Below are 21414 nucleotides of genomic sequence, written 5' to 3' on the forward strand. Positions count from 1 at the left end.
TAGGTTATAGAAATGTAATTTTGCCAAATAATTTTTTTGAAAGCCTCTTGCTTCAGTGTAGCTGATATGTTACGATAGCTTCGCACTTAACACTGAGAATTTGAATAATTGTAGTGTGACGGTCATCAGGTGCAGATATCTAAATCAGAGAAAATCACAGGAGCGGGTGGATGGTTTATTTTAAAAACAATGGTTTCGAGTGATGTTAGCGCTGTTCCATGCATTTCTAGTATGGACTCTTGTTGTTCCAAGTTACCTTCCTGTGCACTAATTTTTGCCACTTACAAAAGACACAAAGCCTTCCAAGAGAACGGTAAAGGCTTATGTCATGCCTGAGCTGAAGCTGAAACTTGAAAGTTAAGTTGCAACATAAATGCAATGTTTAGGCATTATTATTATTATTTTTATTACTATTATTGTAATTTATAGGTTGTAGGTTAATTTTAGGTTGTGCTATGTTTACCTTTTTCAAGTAATTTGAAATGAGTTGGATTTTTATTTATGATTTTTTTATTTATTTATATATTTTCATTTTGAATGTAATATAGCAGCTGAACTCACTAAACTGGTTTAGTATTCACAGATATTATTGTATGCAATTTTAGCAATAAAAATCTAAATTACTCTACAAAGCAAATAAATGAGTTGTTCATTTTAAGATACCGGTCTTATTTTACCGGTCTTATATTTAGTATTGCTCTTTATTAAATCGATGGAATAATCGGTAGAAAACTCGATTACTAAAATAATCGATAGCTGCAGCCGTAGTGTGAATATGTCTGTTCAAGCTCAGGAAGACACAAAAGAGTTTTTGGCGCGGTGTGATTCTAAATGCACATGAAACTGTCAAGTAGTGAACTTAAGTTAAAATAACGCTCACACACTCCTATGTAGCCTCGCACAAACTCTCCACCATTTTATAATAGCGTAAGAAGCGCATATGTGACGAAAGGTGTCAGAGAAACGTCAGTAGGCTATAATCAATTATGGTCTTTTACTGCATCGATGCAGAATCATCCACATCCGTGTCACGATTTCAAAAGATTCATTTCAACACCCCATTGCCTACAGTATGTTTTTTTGCCGGTTACGTGGTTAAATCACAACCATATGGCCTCTTGTGGCCTATTTACTTTAACTGTGTCATTTTTAATCAAACTGCATTTGCTTCATATCTTGTGGATTTTGGACTTTTTAATATTTAATACATACTTTATGGGACTAAGCAGAAAGCAAAAGTACATAATCATAGAGCCCATTAGCACTTTTTAATCTGACGTAGAGCTACGCTGTCTTTAGGTCAGATTAGAATTGCCAATATCTAACATTCATCATTATCGCCCCTCGCCGCAAAGGCGCAGTTTTTGCGATCTGCCAAAAAAGGCATTATCCTCCACCCCCGAGGGGCTCAGCCTCAGCCCTGTTCTTTTGGTATCAGAGGTCATTAGCAGATTAATTTGTTCTGACGCACAGGCTGTGTGTTAATGGAGCCCGGCTCAAAAGGTTGCATGTGCCAGACTAACAGATGCCATTTCACTAGTCCTGTTATTTTGTTATGAGGCTTGTTGGCTTAAAAACAGAGCAACCAAAAAGCCTAGATCATAGCCCCACAGGAGAGGTAGATCTTGGCCTGTTAAATGATAGCTTGTTGAGAGATGCAACCAGAGAAGCTGTGATATTTGTTTCTGCACCAGCACTGTGCCAGCCTTTCCTGTGCCTCATTAGATGGAGCAGCGAGTATGGTCCCATTTTGTGAATAATATGGAGCTTTTTTAGAACTGAACAATGTGGCAAATTATCTGCTTTGGTTGTAGCTGTGGCAAAAATGCGAACCAACCATATATGTGTGCGAGAATGTGTCCTGTGGCTTTTCAAGAGCTAAAACTGATCACATCAGCCCTAAACTTGAAACGGATACTTGATGATAACTCCTGGCAATCAATCCATGAATTCATTCATTTCTTAAATTTTACTATACACATTATTATTTTTGTAAATTGTATTTTTTTCTTCTTTTGATTTCATATCCTTAACCAATAATCAGTTATGCACATTCTGTTATGCAGTTCTGACATAGGATATGCTCCAGAGGCCTGTTTATTTCCATCCACTCAGTCATGGACTGGTTTCATCATTTTATTCAATGTTGATCCATTTGGTTTTTATGTTGTATATATGAGAGTTTTTGTCAGTTTGATGTTCAAAAATGTAATATAAAATAAATCACAATTCACTGATTAAGTAGCTGCTGTCACTCTCCAATTGCGAAGTTAACATTAGGTTCCCAAACACCTCCAATCTTTGGATTGATTTAAAATCCTCTTAAAGTGCAATGCTATTGGAAAGTGTTATTATTGCAAAGTACAATAGAAAAAAAATATTAGAGCCTGAGAAGAATTAGAAAGAGCTATAATGAGTTATTAAATAGAGCAAAGTGTTCTGAGGACTATAGAGAATAAAATGACCCTTTTGATTTGCCATTGCTGCATTTTAAACTAATTCTCCTTCCATTATTGGCTTACCATTGAACTTGGTAGGGGTCTGTCTCAAAGCAAAGGAAAAAAATGGGAAGGTTGTATTGTCTTGTAACATGGACATACATTTGATGGAGTCATGCTAAGTTAAAACCTTTGGAAACACTTTACAATACTGTTCCATCATGAATTAATAACTATGCAGGAACAAATGAATAATGCACTATTAACATTCTAGTAACTACTATTAACTAACAACAAACTCTGATTAACGAAATAGTAAGTAATAGTGTTCAGTTGAATGTGGTAGTATTGTATCGTATTTGGATGGAATGCAATGCTTTGATGAACATTTTACGCATTCCATAGATGAGTATTCTAGTGTTACCAAACTTTTTTATTGCAGGACAATGTTTTCAGCTCAAATGGAAAGTCGTAATCAATGCTCTGTTAAAGGGCGTCTTTTTAAAATATCCACAATATGCGGCATTTTCACAAGGAGTCTAAACAAAATCAATTTTTGTCATTATTAATTAATTAGGGCCTGTTGACTGCGTTTAATCATGCTGTTACTTGTGCGTGAAGCTTCTCTTTGATATAACTGTGAACTTTGAATGACTATCAGCTTTTCATATCTGTCAGGAATTTAATATTGGTGCATATAGTGTTCATTTCAGGTTGGTTTTAACAAAATAATAATAATAATTGGCAAGTAGCTACTGGCCTATTTTTTTTTTCACTTACCAAATCTCAAAGAAACCCATACATTTTTTGGGGGGGTTAGTTTAAAAATTTTGACAGAAACGAAGACTTTTATTTAGCAAGGATGTATGAAATTGATCAAAAGTAATAGTTACAAAGTTACAAAACATTTCTCGTTACATAAGAGGTTTCTGTTTTAAAATCAATGCTGTTCTTTTCAACTTCAACTATCATGCCATTGTTCAAAGAATCCTGAAAAAAAAAAAATATCAATGTTTTCACAAAAGATTAAACAGGACAACTGTTTTCAACATTGATAATAATATGAAATATTACTTGAGCACCAAATCAGCATATTTGAATTTCTGAAGGATAATGTGACACTGAAGACTGGAGTGGCTGCTAAAAAAAAATCAACTGTGCTATCAGTTATTAATTACATTTTAAAATATATTCAAATAGAAAACAATTATTTTAAATAGTTGTAATATTTGACAATTTTACTAATTTTACTGTATTTATTGTAATTTTTAAAGCCTTGGTGAGCATAAAAAAAACATTTTCAAAAACATTAATAATCTTACAGACCCCAATCTTTTGAACATAAGTTTGTGTACATCATAATATGGTTGGGTTAATGACATGGTGCATTATTTAATTTGTTCAAAAATACATTTAATATTCAATTTTTTAAATACTTTCTTTTTTTGTCATGGACGTACTTATTTGTAATATACCCTATTATTGTTGTTAGAATTTTCAATGAGAAATAGGTATTAAATAAGCACTTCACAAACGAAAAGACACTATATCTGTTTTTGTTTTTTTATTCTCCGGAACTTGATAGACACAAACTAAATGTCTGTCCTGCTGCATGGTATTTGTCGGATAGTTCTATTGTAGGGATGTGCTCTCTTACCACAAGAGGATGCAAAGAATGTAGTTTGTGTTTGGCACTGTCTCTTACGGGGACAAGAATGCTGCTCTGCTTCCTGGCTGGAGCAGACAGGCCCTCTCTTTGACCACAGTTGCCTCTGCACAGTGAACGTGTTCCCCTGCTCACGTGGCTCACAGCCGGGATTAATTGCCACCGAGCCCTCTGTGATCCAGGAATGCAATTACCTACTGACCCAAATCATCTACTTGGCAGGAAGTCCTTATCCCTCACACCGTGCTGCCAGCACCTGCCAGTAGATGCTTCTCTTTCCCCCCTCTCTCTCTTTTTATTTTTTTTCCTCTCCCGCTCCCTGCGTCACCCAGCTGATGTCTGGCAAAGGACGCTCTCATCAAAAGCAGCTGTTATTTTCAAAGCAATATGAGTGTTCTTGGAAAATGTGATTGTCACAGAGACGTACTAAAGCAGTTAGCCATGAGACTCTGTGTTATAGTGATAACTCTGGAAAAATCACTCAAAAGCATTCAGCAGACTTTTTTGTGTTTTATAAAACACGGCAATATATATATATATATATATATATATATATATATATATATATATATATATATATATATATATATATATATATATATATATATATATATATATATATATATATATATATATATATATATAAAAAATCAGAATATTCTTGCACATGTACTATACATACACTCATCTGCCACTTTATTAATAACAGCTTGCTAGTACTGGTTTGGAACCCCTTTTGCCTTCAGAATCGCCTTTATTCTTCGTGGCATAGATTTACCAAGGTGCTGGAAACATTCCTCAGAGATTTTGGTCCATATTGACATGATGGAATCTTTTGCAGCAGATTTGTCAGCTTCACATTCATGATGCAAATCTCCATTTCCACCGCATCCCAAAGTTGCTCTATTGGATTGAGGTCCGGTGACTGTGGAGGCCATTTGAGAATAATGAGCTCATTGTCACATTCAAGAAACCAAACCAGTGTGAGATGATTTGAGCTTTGTGACATGGCGCGTATCCTGCTGGTTTAGGGTCGAAAGTTAAGTGTCCTTAAGTCTCACCAAAGCTGCATATATTTTTATCAAAAATAAATCATTAATAAATAAATGAATATATTATATATGAATATATTATAATATAATAAATAAATTAATATTTTTATCAATAAAAAAAAAAAAAAATTATCAGTAAAAGCTGAAATATTTCAATTTAAAACAGCAAAGCAGAATTGTCAACAGCCATTACTCTAATCTTCACTGTCACGTGATTATTCAAGTATCATTGTGATTTGGTGCTCTTCAGGATGATCTGATGAATAGAAAGTAAAAAAAGATGTAAGAATGTAAAATTCTTTACTGTCACTTTTGATCAATTGAATATATCCCTGTATAATAATATACTTACTCACTCCTAATTTTTTTTTTTTTTATATATATATATATATATATATATATATATATATATATATATATATATATATATATATATATATATATATATATATATATATATATATATATATATATTATATCATATCATATATATAATATATATGAATTCCAATTAAATAAGTCATCAATCAATATGTCAAAATAATAACATCAAATAAATATTCAGAAGTTTTTGGCTGCATGGTTTACCATATGATCGTAGTCTCTGATTTCTTTGTGGAAAATGATTGAGGTTTGTCCTCTGAACTTATTAAATCCGATTTGTTTGGTCTCATAGCCCCTGATCCATTTACTCTCATTAGAACATTTTGTCTCTAAATTATTTGGCTCATTCCTGAATGTGCATTTGGAGCCTAGTGCAAGCGCGGGCTCTGACTTAGTGAGAATTGGCAGTCGCTATTATTTTGTTTTACTTTCCTGGACCTTTCTTTGACTGCGTCAGCGGTGCTCATCTATAACCTTTGTAATGATTTCATATGGGAGAGTGGGAGTTTTCATTCAATAGATGTTCTCAAGCCATTTCTTTTGTGCCATTGTGAAACAGAATAAAAGAGTTTGGCTAGAATCCTAGTTGTATCATCAGCGATGGCAAACAACAGTCCTTTAGTTCCTTTTAATGTTAATGAATGAACTAAACCAAGACATGTCCACTTTGTGCCTCACTTTCATCTTATAGAGATCAAAGACTAGAAAATCACCAGAACGCCAATTAACAAAAGCCATACATTTGTGTTCAGTCACTGTTGCTATTTTCAAATCATTATATTGAATTAAGATCCATACTGTGAATTAGAGCTCATTTAGTCTAATGGAGATTTATTTAGCTGAACATTGAACACTTTTTTTTTTTAATTGTCATGGAATTACTACTACTACTTCCATTACATTTCAAATTGCGACTTGAAAACACCAATGGAAACACGTCAACTCCCATACAACGCAAAGTTTTTACGCTCACATGAAGAAGTTTTTCAGGCAATTTGAAAAAGGAATATTTAGCAAAATGGCTGTGAAAAAAGTTTTTCCATATTTACAGGTCAACTGGTGTACGCAAAGTCGATTATTCTTTAAAGAAGAAACGGTATGTTTGGACACGAAGACGAGACGGAGTTTCTTTGATAAAATACAAAAGAATAACAGGAATGCTGTAAACAACAAAGAAACACCAAAGAAAAAAAAGAGATAGGAGGGAAAAACACCCAGAAAGACCTCATATGTGTCCGATCCCACACTGTAAAAAAATTCATATCCAATTGAAAATGTTCTAGTGACTGATCACATCTAAATTTTTCAGTTGGCCAAATTGAATTTCTGTGAATTGATGCAATTTAATTAACTGAAATTGAATTTGGCCCACTAAAGATTTTAGATGTGATCAGTCACTAGACAATGTTTAATTGGAGACCTGATTTTTTTTTTTTTTTTTTTTTTTTTACAGTGCATGTGAAAGGGGCTTTCCTTGCCATTAATGCTTGAATAACACACTTACGTGTCCTTCAATTAAAAATAATGGCTAGTGTGACGCAAAATTAAATGGGCTGCGATAAACTTTATTTCTAAATGTTGATTCATTTTTTTAATCGACATTTAGAATATATCGCAAAAGTTTGGTAATGGAAACACAGCTACTGTTGTGTCTGTGCCTTATTAAAAGGATAGTTCACCCAAAAATTCAATTTAACCCATGATTTACACACCCTCAAGACATCCTAGGTGTATATGACATTCTTTTTTCAGACTTATATATCAATTTATATAATCCAAATTATATAAAGAAATGTCTTAGTTTTTCTAAGCTTTATAATGGCAGTGAATGGCTGTTTCTGTTTTGAAGTCCATAAAAGTGCATCTATCCATCACAAAAGTGCTTCACATGGCTTCGGGGTTTAATAGAGGCCTTTAGAAGTGAAGTGCTGCGTTTGTGTAAGAGAAATATCTATTTAAAACTTTACAAACTGTAATCTCTAACTTCCACTAACTTCTGCGTTCATCACCAGAACTTACACTTTGTAAGCTTGTGCTTCTTACACAATCACTTCAGAAGTCCTTTAATAACCCCCCCGGAGCCATTTGGAGCACTTTTATGATGGATAGATGCACTTTTATGGACTTCAATACTGAAGCAGCCATTCACTGCCATTATAAAGCTTAGGTGTCATATACACCTAGGATGTCTTGAGGGTGAGTAAATCATTGGGCTAATTAATATTTCATTTCATTTATTTATTAATTATAACATTTAAAGAAAAGTAATGAATGTATTACAGTATTCATTTCTACAAATACCACATTGTTCTACTGTGCTTTACATTTTAAATGACTTCCTTTTGCCAGGTATATTTTACCCCTATATGAATATTGTGCCAACATTTACTCATTTCATTCCAAGCGTGTATGACTGACTTTCTTCCGTGAAAAGAAAATATTGATAGAATGGTCACACTTCAGCAATGTTCAACAATGAAAGTAAATGGAGACTAAAATCTGACAAGACTTTAATTAAACATTTAAATTAAAAGAATTGTGTTATTTTCCAAACCCTCTGAAGCCATATATAACTTTGTATATTTTAAGTGAAATTCAAGTTACACATTTCTATGCGCTATATTTAAATATGTACAAGTGCAAATGAAAGGTACAACAAGTTAGAGTTTCTCAGCAAATAACAGCTTAAATGCTTAAAATACACTTACAGAAAAAATACAGAAAAAAAATGCACAAGTTTTATGGACCGTTTTTATGTGTGGGCAGCCCCTGGTCAGTTTTCGGGCGAACTGTCCCTTTAATGTATTATGTTGAAGTTGCATCATCTGTATTCAAAAACTTCATGGACTCTTAGCTTTGTTTGCATGTTTATGCAATCTGTTTTCTAATTTCTGAAGTTGGTCATACTGAGGCAAATGAGTCAGGGATGCAGCACCCCAGTGTGTAAAAAGTAAGACAAAGATTTCCAGTGTAGCCCCATTTACCAAACACGGGCAGAAATAGAAGACTGCATTACCAGCTATATTAGGGGCCATGGCTGTTTTGTGGCATTATAATCCTAAACCCTGACAAACAGGATTAAGCACACCAAAAATACAAATTCTCATGGATAGAGTTTTATATTTTCAAAGAACTCCTAACTGACACATCATTGGATAGATTGGGATGATCCGAGGTATTCCAGCGAGAGCTAAGAAGGATCATACTGAATCCAAAGAGCTCAGCGGTAAAAGCCTTTTTCCTGGGGTGCTTGCTTGCTCTGTTCCAAATTTTTGGCTTGAAAGAGATAGGAGAGGGTGAGATTACAGCTGTCCTGCAGCTCTGCATGAATGCTGTTTGGGGCCAGGGCTTCCTAGATCACTGCCCTTGACACTATACATAGAAATGCCCAGCCAAGGCCTCAACGCTGGTCAATTGCTCATTATGGTTTGAATTATATCATCGTCCTATTCAGGATAATGGAAAAAAGCGAGGGAATGAAAACAAACAACAACAAAAGGTCAAACAAAGGGTTTAATGCATTGTCCTGCGGCATTAGTGTGCTAAAGGTTTTTAAAAAAGGGCTGAAAGCACAGAGATGCCATTAAACGAAGAATTGTGTTGGGTGGGTTAGAGTGAAATTTATTTGTTGAGTATAGCAACTAAAAGGATAAAAGCCTGGTTTATAATCCACACGTGCGTTTGTTTTGCCTGTTGCAAAAACATTGACTCATGATGTCTTTGGGTCGTGTTTTACTCAGTCATTCTTTTTAATAGTTTGACCTGTGGGAGAGTCATATGTCCCATGTACCAAAACAGTGGCAGCCCTCACTCACAGCTGTCCAGATCTGGGTCTTTCCGGGCTACTGGGCAAGCTGGAATGTTAAGGTCAAAAGATGTTAACATAATCAGCTTTAAAAATGTCTTTACACTTCAGTGGCACCACAGAAGCTGCTTCCGAACGAAAAAGTGCATTCATATGGTCTGCTTAAAGGGTTAGTTCACCCGAAAATGAAAATTAACCCCTGATTTACTCAGCCTCAAGTCATCCTAGGTGTATATGTCATTCTTCTTTCAGACGAAAACATCAGAGTTGTATTAAAAATGCCGTTCCAAGCTTTATAATGGCAATTAATTGTTACTTTGCTTCAGGAAAGTCCATAAAGGTGCCTCTATCCATCATAAAAGTGTTCCACACTGCTCCGGGGGTGTTAAAAAAGGCCTTCTGAAGCGAATCGATGCGTTTGTGTAAGAAATGTATCCATATTTTAAACTTTATAAAGTAAATTATCTCCACCAGATCGCCTTCCGTATTCAATTTACGGGAAAAAGTGTAGCGTCTCTCGCAGTTCAAAATGTTATGATGGATAGATTAACTTTTATAAGGGTTAGTAAATCGGCTAATTTTCATTTTTGTGTAAACTAACCCTTTAATGTTGCACAGAGGCACTGTATTTTATGGGGGGGAAAACTTTTTCCACATCTTTTCCAATATCTGTCAAACAACACAAGCAAAAATTGTAAAACACTATAAGCAAAATCATCTGCTTGTCCAGTTTTAAAGCAAATAAGTTAAAAAATTAAGTTAAATTTGCCATATTATGACTAATCCTTAAAGAAAAAGAAATGCACGACAGTTTAAAATTTAAATTACCCCCCCCCCCCCCCCCCCAAAAAAAAAAAAACTTAAAGGAACTGTATGTAAGAAATGTATTTCAATTAATCATAAAATGGCATAAAATGTTTACTAGACATTAAGAAATCATGTTAATTTGTAAATTTCAAATACTTATATCACTGACAACAGTAGTCCAGCCAGGATAATGTCATTTAAAAGTTGTTGTTGCAGCCCTCAACTGATGTTACTGTTGATATGTTGTGTTTTGGCCTGAAGCTGGTGGCCTGAAGTCAGTAGTGTCTCGGCATCCGGGTTGCCAGCTCTGCTCTAGTAACCACAGCTGCAGCTAAAAACGTTCCTGCTGATCCTGCAGCCTATCTGGCAACCTTGAGTCAGGGGAGGGGATACACCGCTCTACAGTCATTTGAAAGTGATTGCAGTACCAGTTTTGGCCACAATCTTACATACACTTCCTTTAATTAATATATTATCAACAATATAGTGTAACCTTTATTTTATTTTGATGCGCAGGTGCAAGCTGGCACGAGCTGGCACTCGTTTAAGACTGGGACACACTACTGCACGAGTTTCGTCTGTCCCAGATGAAAGATTGCTATCGTGAAACAATCGTGGCTTCTGATTTGTGGTCCCATGTTGTACAGTTAGAGCGGTTCAAAGACGGCTGTCATCACAGACTTGAGACCAAAGATAGTCTACGAAAATGTTCTGACCGTGTCAGAAATTCAGCGCGATCACCGCACAGCATGTTTGCTGCTACAACCTACATCTGCTGACCAGACAATAAAAATGCGACATAAATTTAATGCGGCATGGCGCAAAACTTAAAACTTCTTCCCTCAAGCTCTTCTCCCTTCCTCTTTCGCAGCTTCTTCTTTTTTTCTGCACATAAAAACTAAAACTGCCAAATTGTGATTCATCATGGTCGTTTTGTTTATGCTGAAGTTTTATTCTTCTATAGAATCTTACATTGTAGCCTACGAATCAATAGTTGTCATCTCACAGTGTACATTTATGTTGTACCCAAATTTAATAGATACATGTCGCACAGTGTGCTTTGTAATGATCTTGATTGCTAAAATCATGCAGCGTATCCTGGGCTTAAGCGAATACTGCAAAATGTTATGGAGACACGCGTCAGGGTGGGCATGCAAAATGGAAATGTCAAGTCTTGCAGACATTTACAGACTAGGATATCAGCGTCAAAATTAAGTAAAGCGAGAAATCATGTTTCCAATATATTGAACAGCATATGCTTTTGTCAAAGCGCCTGACAGTGCAATCCACATAAAACCATGCTTATGAGTTTGAGTAAAGCACGCCGCTTACTATAAAGCATTCTCATGTTTTGGACAAAAAAATGCACCTTGCCAAAACATCTAGTCTGACCTCTGCTATCTTTCAAATGTGTTTTTGTCAATAATAAAAAAAGAAGTAAGGTTAATTCATGGTGGTTTTATGATGACTCCATTATTAGTCAGTTATTGAAATTCATTGTCAAAAAATTTCATCATCAATTTCATCAAGAAGTTCTTGTCAGCCTAGTTTTTATTTTTTATTTTTTTTATTTTTAATATGTATATAATTAATTTGAAATACATTATAATTAGTTGGCTCAACTAAATGACTAGTCAGTTGTAGTTACTGGATGATTGAGACATCAAAATATCCAAGTCTGGAAGCTACATTAAAATACAGTACAAGTATAATAACTTGTCTATTTTAAATGTCATTTATTTCTGTGAATTTTTTGCATATCGTATCATAATCATATTAATATGCCGATTTGGTGCTTAAGGCACATTTCCAGAGACCATGTTGTGTTGTTTAATGTTTTTGTGGAAATTTGACTTTATTTAGGATTCTATGAATAGAAAGTTTATTGTAATTGTAGATCTTTAATATAAATCATACATTTCACTTTTGATCAATTTAGTGCATCTTTGCTGAATAATTTAATAAAATCTGCACCCCAAACTGAAATGTACTTTATATAGCAATATAAACATCAGTCTATTTATTAGGGCTAATCTTATAACTATTTATATTTTGTGCCAGTGACTCATTTTTTAATCTCATATTTTAATTTAGCAGCTTTTGTTATTTTTCAGCATTTAATATAGCCTCTTGAGAGGGAGGGTACTTTTTTTTGGTTAAATGCTGAGTTGAAACAGAAGGCGGAGAGCCACAGAAAGAGGGCTGGTTTTTCAAATCCTTCCACTGTGGGTCCAAATATGGAAGGGAAGTTTCTGGTAGCTGAACATTTTAGTTAAAATTCCTTGCATTGCGGCCATTCCTGCAGTCTCTTAACCTGGGATTGGATGGGGAGAGTGGGGAGAGGGTGGGCTTACTGAACATCCTGAACATGCAAGCCAAAAGAATAACCTCAAAAATGAGAGTTATGAGTTTGTCCAGCTGTTTTAGCGTTTTATAAAAGTCCTTGTTGTGATCCACAATCCTACTTACCGGCGGGGCAGTCCATCATGTTAATGGCTGAGGCTGATAGGATGTTTTATTGGATGGTGTGAAGTGAATTTGCATCGCGTCAGAGTGTCCCATGAGGATGACAGATGCTGATTTGATAAATTGCATTATACACACCAGGCGCTTTCTGAGATCAATGGCGGACTACATAGAATGTCCTGCCCCGTGGTATAGCGCTGTGGGGTACGGTTAGTCCCCAATCTCTGCAAAACACAACACAACACACACCCACCTACCAGAACAGACTCTGGAATAGATCTCAGCCAAGCTATTCCTTAGGGTGTTCGCATCTGTGTGGTTATTGTTAAGGCAGAGCTAAAGCAGCCTACTTTGGAGAATATAATACAAAACAAGTGTAACTCCCTGTAGGCTGTAAGCTTGTACTTCTGACAGAGAGTAAATCAGGACTGCTTCGTATTGCACTTATAATAAGCGAAATTTTAATGATTTAGACACATTAAGTGCATCAACACAACCAATAGTCTAAATAAAAGCATGCGTCTCCTGAAGCCCTTTGACTTCAAAAGAAATATCATAAAATGTTCGTATGAATGATTTAAGCCTATGGCAAAATAAGAGACTGGCCGAGTCAATGGCACATCAATCATTCACAACTTTACATACGCCTGTCTAACTGAGTTTGGCACTGCGGAATATTCCCTGGAAACAATGAAATGGTCGGAAAGTATAAAGAGAGAAAAGAATGGGAAGACCGAAAGCAGAAAATGTAGGCAAAATTATGGGGAATACGGCTGAGAATTACAGAGGAGATAATGAGAGAAACAAAAACACAATGAAATTTTGGAGGAAGAAAAGTGAGTAGATGGTAAGTTCAGGGATAATTTAGGGCTCAGTTTTTTGGATTGTTTCTCACATCCCTTTATAACAAATTTGGCTGCTTGCTTTCCATGTGCTTTGAATTCAGAACTGGCCTGCTTTTCATGGTCATCTTTCTACTAAACGGCATAAAGTCAGCGTTCCATTGGGTTAATGGCAAATAAGTGTGTGCACAACATAATTATTTTCAACAAAAAAGACCTATTATGCTTTTTTTTTATACTTTTCCTTTAGTGTGTAATATGGCTGTTTGTGCATGTGAACAGTCTGCAAAGTTATAAAGCACAAAGGGAGTGTATAACGTCCTGTACAAGTCATGATTGCAAAGGTGGTTTGGGTCGATGAGCTTGTTCTTCTTGAATGTCATTATAGAACTTGGGCTCAAACTGATCAAAACTGACACCATATAGCATGGTTACAGTAGTATTTACAACGCTTCAGGAAGCCTCCAGAGCTGATGCTTGCCGGTTATGGTAAGGGGCGTTTTTTGACACACGCTCTAAGCGCTTGACCAGTCACAACAGACTAGGTCAGCTGACCAATCAGAGCTGACTGAGCTTTTCAGAAGGCAGATTTTAAAGGTCCTGTTCTCCCCGACCCCAAACTTAAGTTAGTGTGTAATGTTGCTGTTAGAGCATAAATAATACCTGTAAAATTATAAAGCTCAAAGTTCAATGTCAAGCGAGATATTTTATTTAACAGAAGTTCCCTTTCAAAGCCTACAGCGAACGGCCGGTTTGGACTACACCCCTGCACTTCCTGCTGTAATGACGTCACGAGAACCGTTTGCTGACTAACCCGCCGCCCACTAGAATACGCAAAATAGGGGGCGTGGTCTTGTTGCTCTATCACGTGGAGAAGAGCGCACATTGAGCGTGTGCATCTCCCCGTTATGGTAAGAGGCGGGACCTTCCTGGGCAAAGTGCGTTAAGCTGCTGTCCAATCACAACACGGAAAGCGTTGGCCCAATCAGAACTCGTTACGTGTTTCTGAAGGAGGGACTTCATAGAACAAGGAAATCATCAGGCCGTTTTTAGGACAGAGAAAACAGCGGCAAATTGTGTGAAAAATACGGTGTTTTTTTTACACGTGAAACATGAACTCGTTGTTTTGCACACTGTAAACATAATCAAAACTTCAAAAGCACATGAAAAAAGGGGCCCTTTTAAAGAAAACCAGAACTAAAACAAAGCGTTCAGACAGAGGGGCCAACAGAAGCTGCAACAATTCAAATGGTAAATTCCCAGTAAAATAATGATGTTTTTGAAAAACTTATTCTATAATAAGAATAAAAATATCTAATATATTGGTGATATTAGAAAAATATATTTAAGGGGTCCCCATTATCCTCATTTACAGGTTAATTTTTTTATCATCTAGTAGATGATAAAAAATTAACCTGTAAATGAGGATAATGGGGACCCCTTTAAATATATTTTCTAATATCACCAATTATTTATTCATGAATATTGTTTTAATACTAAAGCCGTAATTCCACCACAGGAACTTTCCCCAGGAACTATGTGCATTTCGACCGCAAGAACCGCGCTCTAAATGAAGTTCCGGGACAAAAAAATGTCCCTCTCAAAATAAATATTAGTATTTATTATTACTAAAAAGGTGACGTACATGGAAATATTGTCCTCTATGGTGCATTGTACTGTCAGTTCCTGGATGGCTTTGCAATTGACCTTTTGTTGTAACCTGATAGGTAAATAATAAAAGAATAAAACTTAGGAATTGTATGGCTGATTTGAATTATATGTTGTCTTAAAGGAGTAGGTCACCTAAAACCCATCCCAAATTCTGTGTACCTTTTCAAAAGGAAGATATTTTAAAGAATGTTTGTAACCAAAAAAATGTTTGGGCACAATTAACAGTATTTTCTCCCATACTATAGAAGTCAGTGGTGCCCCACAACTTTTGGTTACAAACATTCTTCAAAATATCTTCTTTGTGTTCAGCAGAATAAAGTCATTTATACAGGTTGACAACTTGAGGGTGAGTAAATAACAACAATTTTAATTTTAAATAATGAAAATAATTTTTGGGTGAACTATCTCTTTAAGATACTTTAAGATTAATTTGACGAACAGTTATTAGGGTCTGTGGGGGGATATTCTGTTTTAGGTTTTGTTCGCGTGTTTGTAGGTAACGGACTCTTTCTGAGAAATAGAAATAAAAAATGTGTTAAACTATACTTAAGGTTTTCTTTTCAGTAATATCATTCTTATTTATTCCTTATGGTGATAGAATCTCTTTGTTCTGTTATCATATATATTTTTTTAAAATGGATTTGGAAAATGTTCAATTAATTTTTTGAATAAATATAGATTGGGATGAAAATCTGCATCTTGTCATTAAGCACATATAGCAGATACATACATTCCCTGGCATTAGATTTACTGTGCTCTTGTGGTTAAAATCGGAGCAGGTTATTTCTGTTCTGCACAAGGTGAATTCATATAAATGTATTTTTCATTGGACATTGAGTTACCTTTCTGGTTCCGTTGTAAACACACAGTGTGCATCAGTCTGGCCTCTGTCAGCACTTAAGACCCTGTGAAGGTCTACATGTTAAATGGACCCTCTGAACCTCAGCTCTTGTGTGGCTGCATCGAGCCAAGGATCGTGGTAGTGGACTTATATGCACTGATCCACCTTAGCAAAGAGCTGAGTATGCTAAAAATAACATTGCATTTGTACCTTATCCACAAAAGAGACCCGGACCAATGGAGTCTAATGGGAAACAGTATGATGTTAGGGTATAGGGAATGACTTAACCATTCATTTTTATTGAACGTTTAAATCTTAATATAATGTTAAGCTTGTTTATCACATCATTGGAGAAGCATAAGCATAATCTTTTTGTCTAAAACCAAATATTTTCGGTTGCCAAAATATTGGTCCATGACTATCAATGATTCAGAATTTTTCAATAATCCGTCTACAAGAAGTTGAGTCAGCGAGTTCACTCGGATCAGTTCGGAAAATATATGGTTTATAAAAAGTAGTTGTTTTTTTTTCTTTGTGTTTTTAAAATTGCTTGTTTTTATTCATTTAGCATTTTGTCTTTTTTTGTACTTATACAGATCTAGTTTCTGTTCACTTTCATTATATTAAAAAGAAAAGGGTGTCCAGGATATCATATAGGTTTGGAAAGATATATGAGTGAGTAAATAATGATTGTTTTTTCCCCTCAAGTACAATGAGTACATATTTTGCAAAGACAGGCTTTCATAATGTTCTTGGAAGAAGAATCATTTTACCAAATACATAAAAGAGGGTCGTCACACAGAGGTGAATGCAACAGATTTTTCCTCAGTTATGGATTCACTTATGGCCACTGGCCATGAAGAATTTATGGCTCCATTTCATTTATTAGTGTTGTCATTCCAACGGCACAGAAACTTTGCCAGCTTTCAGCTAGATTTCTTTGAGTCGTATTTCACTGCTTGTTGGCTGGAGATTGTGAAAATCGCATGATGCTTTTCTCCTGCGCTGCTTGAAAAATGGGGTTTTGAGGCAAAAATGTCATAGACTGATTTTGTTTTCCTCAGTTTAATTGCAAAATATAGCAGCCGTTTTTTATTTTATTTGTTTTTTTATGAGGTAGTCAAAGAATCCGGGTTGTTACCTAAATCTAAAACCATTAAAAAATGTCATTACTTAAAATAAAATTAACTTTAACTGATAAAATGATTACAAATATATTACATTTTTATTTATTTTATTTCAGCTAGTTGCCAAGACAGCCTTTCTCATTTTTGTTTAGTTTAAGCTGAGGTACTAAATTAACAAAAACTACAACTTAATAAAAAATATTAAAAAAAACAAATTACAAAAATGACAAAAGACACAATTTTTTATAAATAAAATAAAATATAAACATCTAATTTAAAATAATAACAAAATAGTAAATTGATGATACTAAAATAATTCTTTGAGAAATATTTTAAGGAATACTTTAAAAAAAAAATGTATTTACTTATTTATTTATTTTTTAAGATTTCGGCCTGGTTTCAGATACATGACTTGGATTAAGCCAGGATCAGGCCTTAGTTAGAGTGATCATATTTTAATTACCGAAAACCAGGACGCTTGGCCCGGCAATGAGATACTCAAATGATACTCGAAGCTTACCCAAATATTCCTTATTCATTTAAATTAATTTACGTATGCCCCCTCTGTATGGATAGGAAATTGTTATATTAGGGCCAGGACAGGACTTCAAAACAGGACATGTCCTGGGAAAACAGGACGTTTGGTCACCCTTGCTTAGTTCAATTAGGACTTTTTAAGTAGGTTTTATAAGTGTGCATTAGAGAAGAAGGAAAAAAAGAGGGGGGAAAAACATTACCAGTTTGTAAGGTGCTTTCGATCAAACTTGCATTTTAGTCTGGGACTAGGCTTAAGCCTTCTGTGAAACCAAAGGATATAATAAAATGCTTTATTTGTTAAAGGAAACGAGGAAAGGTTTGTGCAATAGACTGGCGATTCTAGGATTTTCATTTTTGGGGGGCTCAGCCCCCAGTGAGGATATGAAAAAAATGGTAACACTTTAGTCTAAGGTCCATTTCTCACTATTAACTAGAAGCTTATTAGCATGCATATTATGATATTAGGATTTATTATTACTAAAAAGGTGACGTACATGGTAATATTGTCCTCTATGGTGCATTGCACTGTCAGTTCCTGGATGGCTTTGAAATTGACCTTTTGTTGTAACCTGATAGGTAAATAATAAAAGAATAAAACTTAGGAGTTGTATGGCTGATGTGCGTTTAGATTGTTAGCTTATTGGTAGGATACAACTTATTCAATGATATGGATGGCTGACTGAACCATTTTTTTTGTCTTAGCACCCTCAATCAGAGCTTTGAAATTAATGCCTGTGGAGACAGCGCAGATAAAAACATGAAGAGAGTCAGTCAGAAGTGATACCAATCATATGTAGCGCCGCTGCTCCTACTTCTTTTTCCCGGCGGTCTTCCTCATGTCTCGGCAACGTGGGGAACTGGCAGTGTCAATTTATCAGAGAACAAAAGAGACACTATGTGGGTAGGGAGTGCGTCTGTAGGCCCTTGGAGAGGAAACAGACCCCCCACCTCCTACCTGCGCATTCAAACAGGATGCCGGATGCATCATGTTCCTCAAACAGACAAGTGGAACCTCATAATTAGCATTTTGGAACTTTATTTTCTTTTGTTTGTCTTTCCTCGTCTTCTTTTTAAGTTTTCTGTTTATGTTGTTTATATGAATTTGCTATTATTCCAGAGTTCATTGTCCTAGAAAGTTTAGAGTACATTTATTATGGTGATGTATATATTTATAGCGGCGAAGATCTTAAGTGTCTGTCGATAGAGATTTTGCTTCACTGTGAGTAAATATGGCCACGGAGCACAGGACTGCTAAAAGTTTTTGACACATTAGAAAAATATACGCATGAACTTGAAAATGAAGTGTGGAGCATGCTTGATGTTAAAAAAGTTTAACTCAAACTGTCAGTTAGGTACTTGCTCTGTATAACGGTCAAATACAAAAAACTAAAAAAATCTAAAATCAAGATAAAATAAAATAACAAAATTATATTATGATGGATATTGTTATCACGAAATAAAATCCCCCCCAAGTACAACTGAGTAATTGACAAATAACATGAGTATTTTTTGGTCAATAGTTCATTATAACATTTTTATGAATTCATTAAAAAAAAAAATGTAGGTGCTGTGACTGAATTCCTTTGTGATTTATTTAAAAGTCTTTTGGATGTGGCAAATTATTTGATTTACTGTGAATTAATTAATGAATTAGCAAGTACAAATAATCATTATGGAATAATATGAGGTACAATAGGCATAATAATTATTGATTTTATTGTATTTATATATATATATATATATATATATATATAATTTATTTATTATTATTATTATTATTATTATTATTATTATTATTATTATTATTATTATTATATATTAATGCGCAGGACAGTACTAATATATATATATATCATGGGTGTCGGAACCATTGTGTGTGGGTGGGACAAGACCCAGTCACTTTTATCGTCACGAATTCAGCACATGTCTGTTTACCTTGACTACCAATTAACCGAGAAACTTATTAAGAAACGTATTATTAAATACGTTAAAGCTTTTCTAATATTTTCTCTTTTTCTATTGTAAATGAATGCCTTTCCGATCTGATATGTGATGGGAAAAGGGAGTAGAGCGAGTGTGGCTAAAGCCGGATTCGAACCTATGCTCGATTTGCGTCAAAACTTGATGCTATGCGTCTTACCCCTACTCTATAGCCACGGTAAATAATTCAATGATTTCTGACATTTTGTCTGGCCCAATCAATCGTTTAGTAAACGGCACTTTTTCTGTCTGGACACGGAGCATAAAAAACATGCAACTTGTTCATTATCATTATCTGTGAATCTGTTGATTTCTATGGCAGTTAAATGAATACAGCCTTTTTATTAGACTATTGGTATTGACTGGTTTGAGGTCTTTTTTGGTATAGGAAAGGGATATGGCCTCAAACGCACCATAATGCAGGAAATCACATCTATGAAATAATTTATATATATATATATATATATATATATATATATATATATATATATATATATATATATATATATATATATATATATATATATATATTTTTTTTTTTTTTTTTAATCATTTTTCTTATGTCACCAAGTCCTCATACATCTCTCTGTCTTTCATCTTCAGGTCTGTGATCAACTGGTGATTCATTTTTGCTCCTGAAAAAGAATCAGGTAAATTTATACACCTTATTTTTTTCTTTACCTATCTTCCCTAATTTTCTTTATTAAAGGCACAATATGTTAGATTTTTTAGATTCAAATATCCAAAAAACACTAGAACAATGCTATATAATTTGTTGACTTGTGGACTTAATAATAATAATACATTTTGTTTCCAACGCACTTTATATTAAACAATATCCCAAAGTGCCACAGATTTAAAACAATAAAAAAAAGAATAATAATGAAAAATTAAGAAGTAACAAATCAACCAAAATTATATCATACTGATCTTAGTTCACCCAACAATGAAATTTGCGGCATTAATGCAAACAATCTTCTGTCGCTTTAATGCAGCAACACAGCGCAGCAAAAAATAGACTCGGTACGAAAACGATCCGTGCACTGCTGCAGACGCAACGTTCCTGGAACGGACTGACGGACAGCATCCACGTGCAGTGTGAAAGCTGTAATCCGTTAACATGGGTACGGAAAAAAATACGCACCGCACACGCACTGCAGACGGAGTATGTGTGAAACGGGCGTTACGAGTCTTTCGTGTTTGAGTCTTTCGTTCTTCCTGTTAGTCCCATAGAGATTATGCTGTCAGTAACGGAAACAGAAAAGATTAGTTCTTTTGAGTCTCGGATTTGAGTCGTTCGTTCTTTTGTCACTTGACTTGTCACCATATTGAACACTAGTTCACAACCTTTTTAGTAACAAGCACGTAGTTATTTTTCTTTTTTATATAATTCTCAGTTAATATCAGACATACAAATATGGGAAATATATTGACTATTCAATTCTAACATCACAAATTCAATTAGACTATTACTAATTTTGAATCAACTATATATATAGCCTATATATAAATATATACATATACATATATATATAGCATATATACAGCATGGGACTGACAGGAAGAAGGAAAGACTCAAATTTGAGACTCAAAAGAACTAATCTTTTCTGTTTCCGTTACTGACAGCATAGACTCTATGGGACTAAGAGGAAGAACGAAAGACTCGGAGATTCAGAGCTGGTTCAGAGCCCGTATGTTGCGTAATGCGCATGCGCGGTCAACACAAAATGAACGAATCACTCACTGAGTCAACTCGGTAGTCCCGAGTCATATTAAAGATTCGTTCAAAATGAACGCA

The 21414-nt window shown here is 34.8% G+C and overlaps 1 protein-coding gene across 4 annotated transcripts in view; it reads left to right on the top strand.

Moving 5' to 3' along the window:
* Positions 1 to 21414, top strand: part of lpp (LIM domain containing preferred translocation partner in lipoma) — a 291537-nt gene that overhangs the window by 69522 nt on the left and 200601 nt on the right. For all 4 annotated transcript variants that reach the window (XM_067459632.1, XM_067459633.1, XM_067459634.1 and 1 more), the window contains one exon: positions 20220 to 20266. The gene's annotated coding sequence lies outside the window, so the exon portion shown is untranslated. The remainder of the gene's footprint in view (positions 1 to 20219; positions 20267 to 21414) is intronic.

This window comes from Pseudorasbora parva, chromosome 12 (assembly GCF_024679245.1).
Source record: "Pseudorasbora parva isolate DD20220531a chromosome 12, ASM2467924v1, whole genome shotgun sequence".
Taxonomy (NCBI): Eukaryota; Metazoa; Chordata; class Actinopteri; order Cypriniformes; family Gobionidae; genus Pseudorasbora; species Pseudorasbora parva.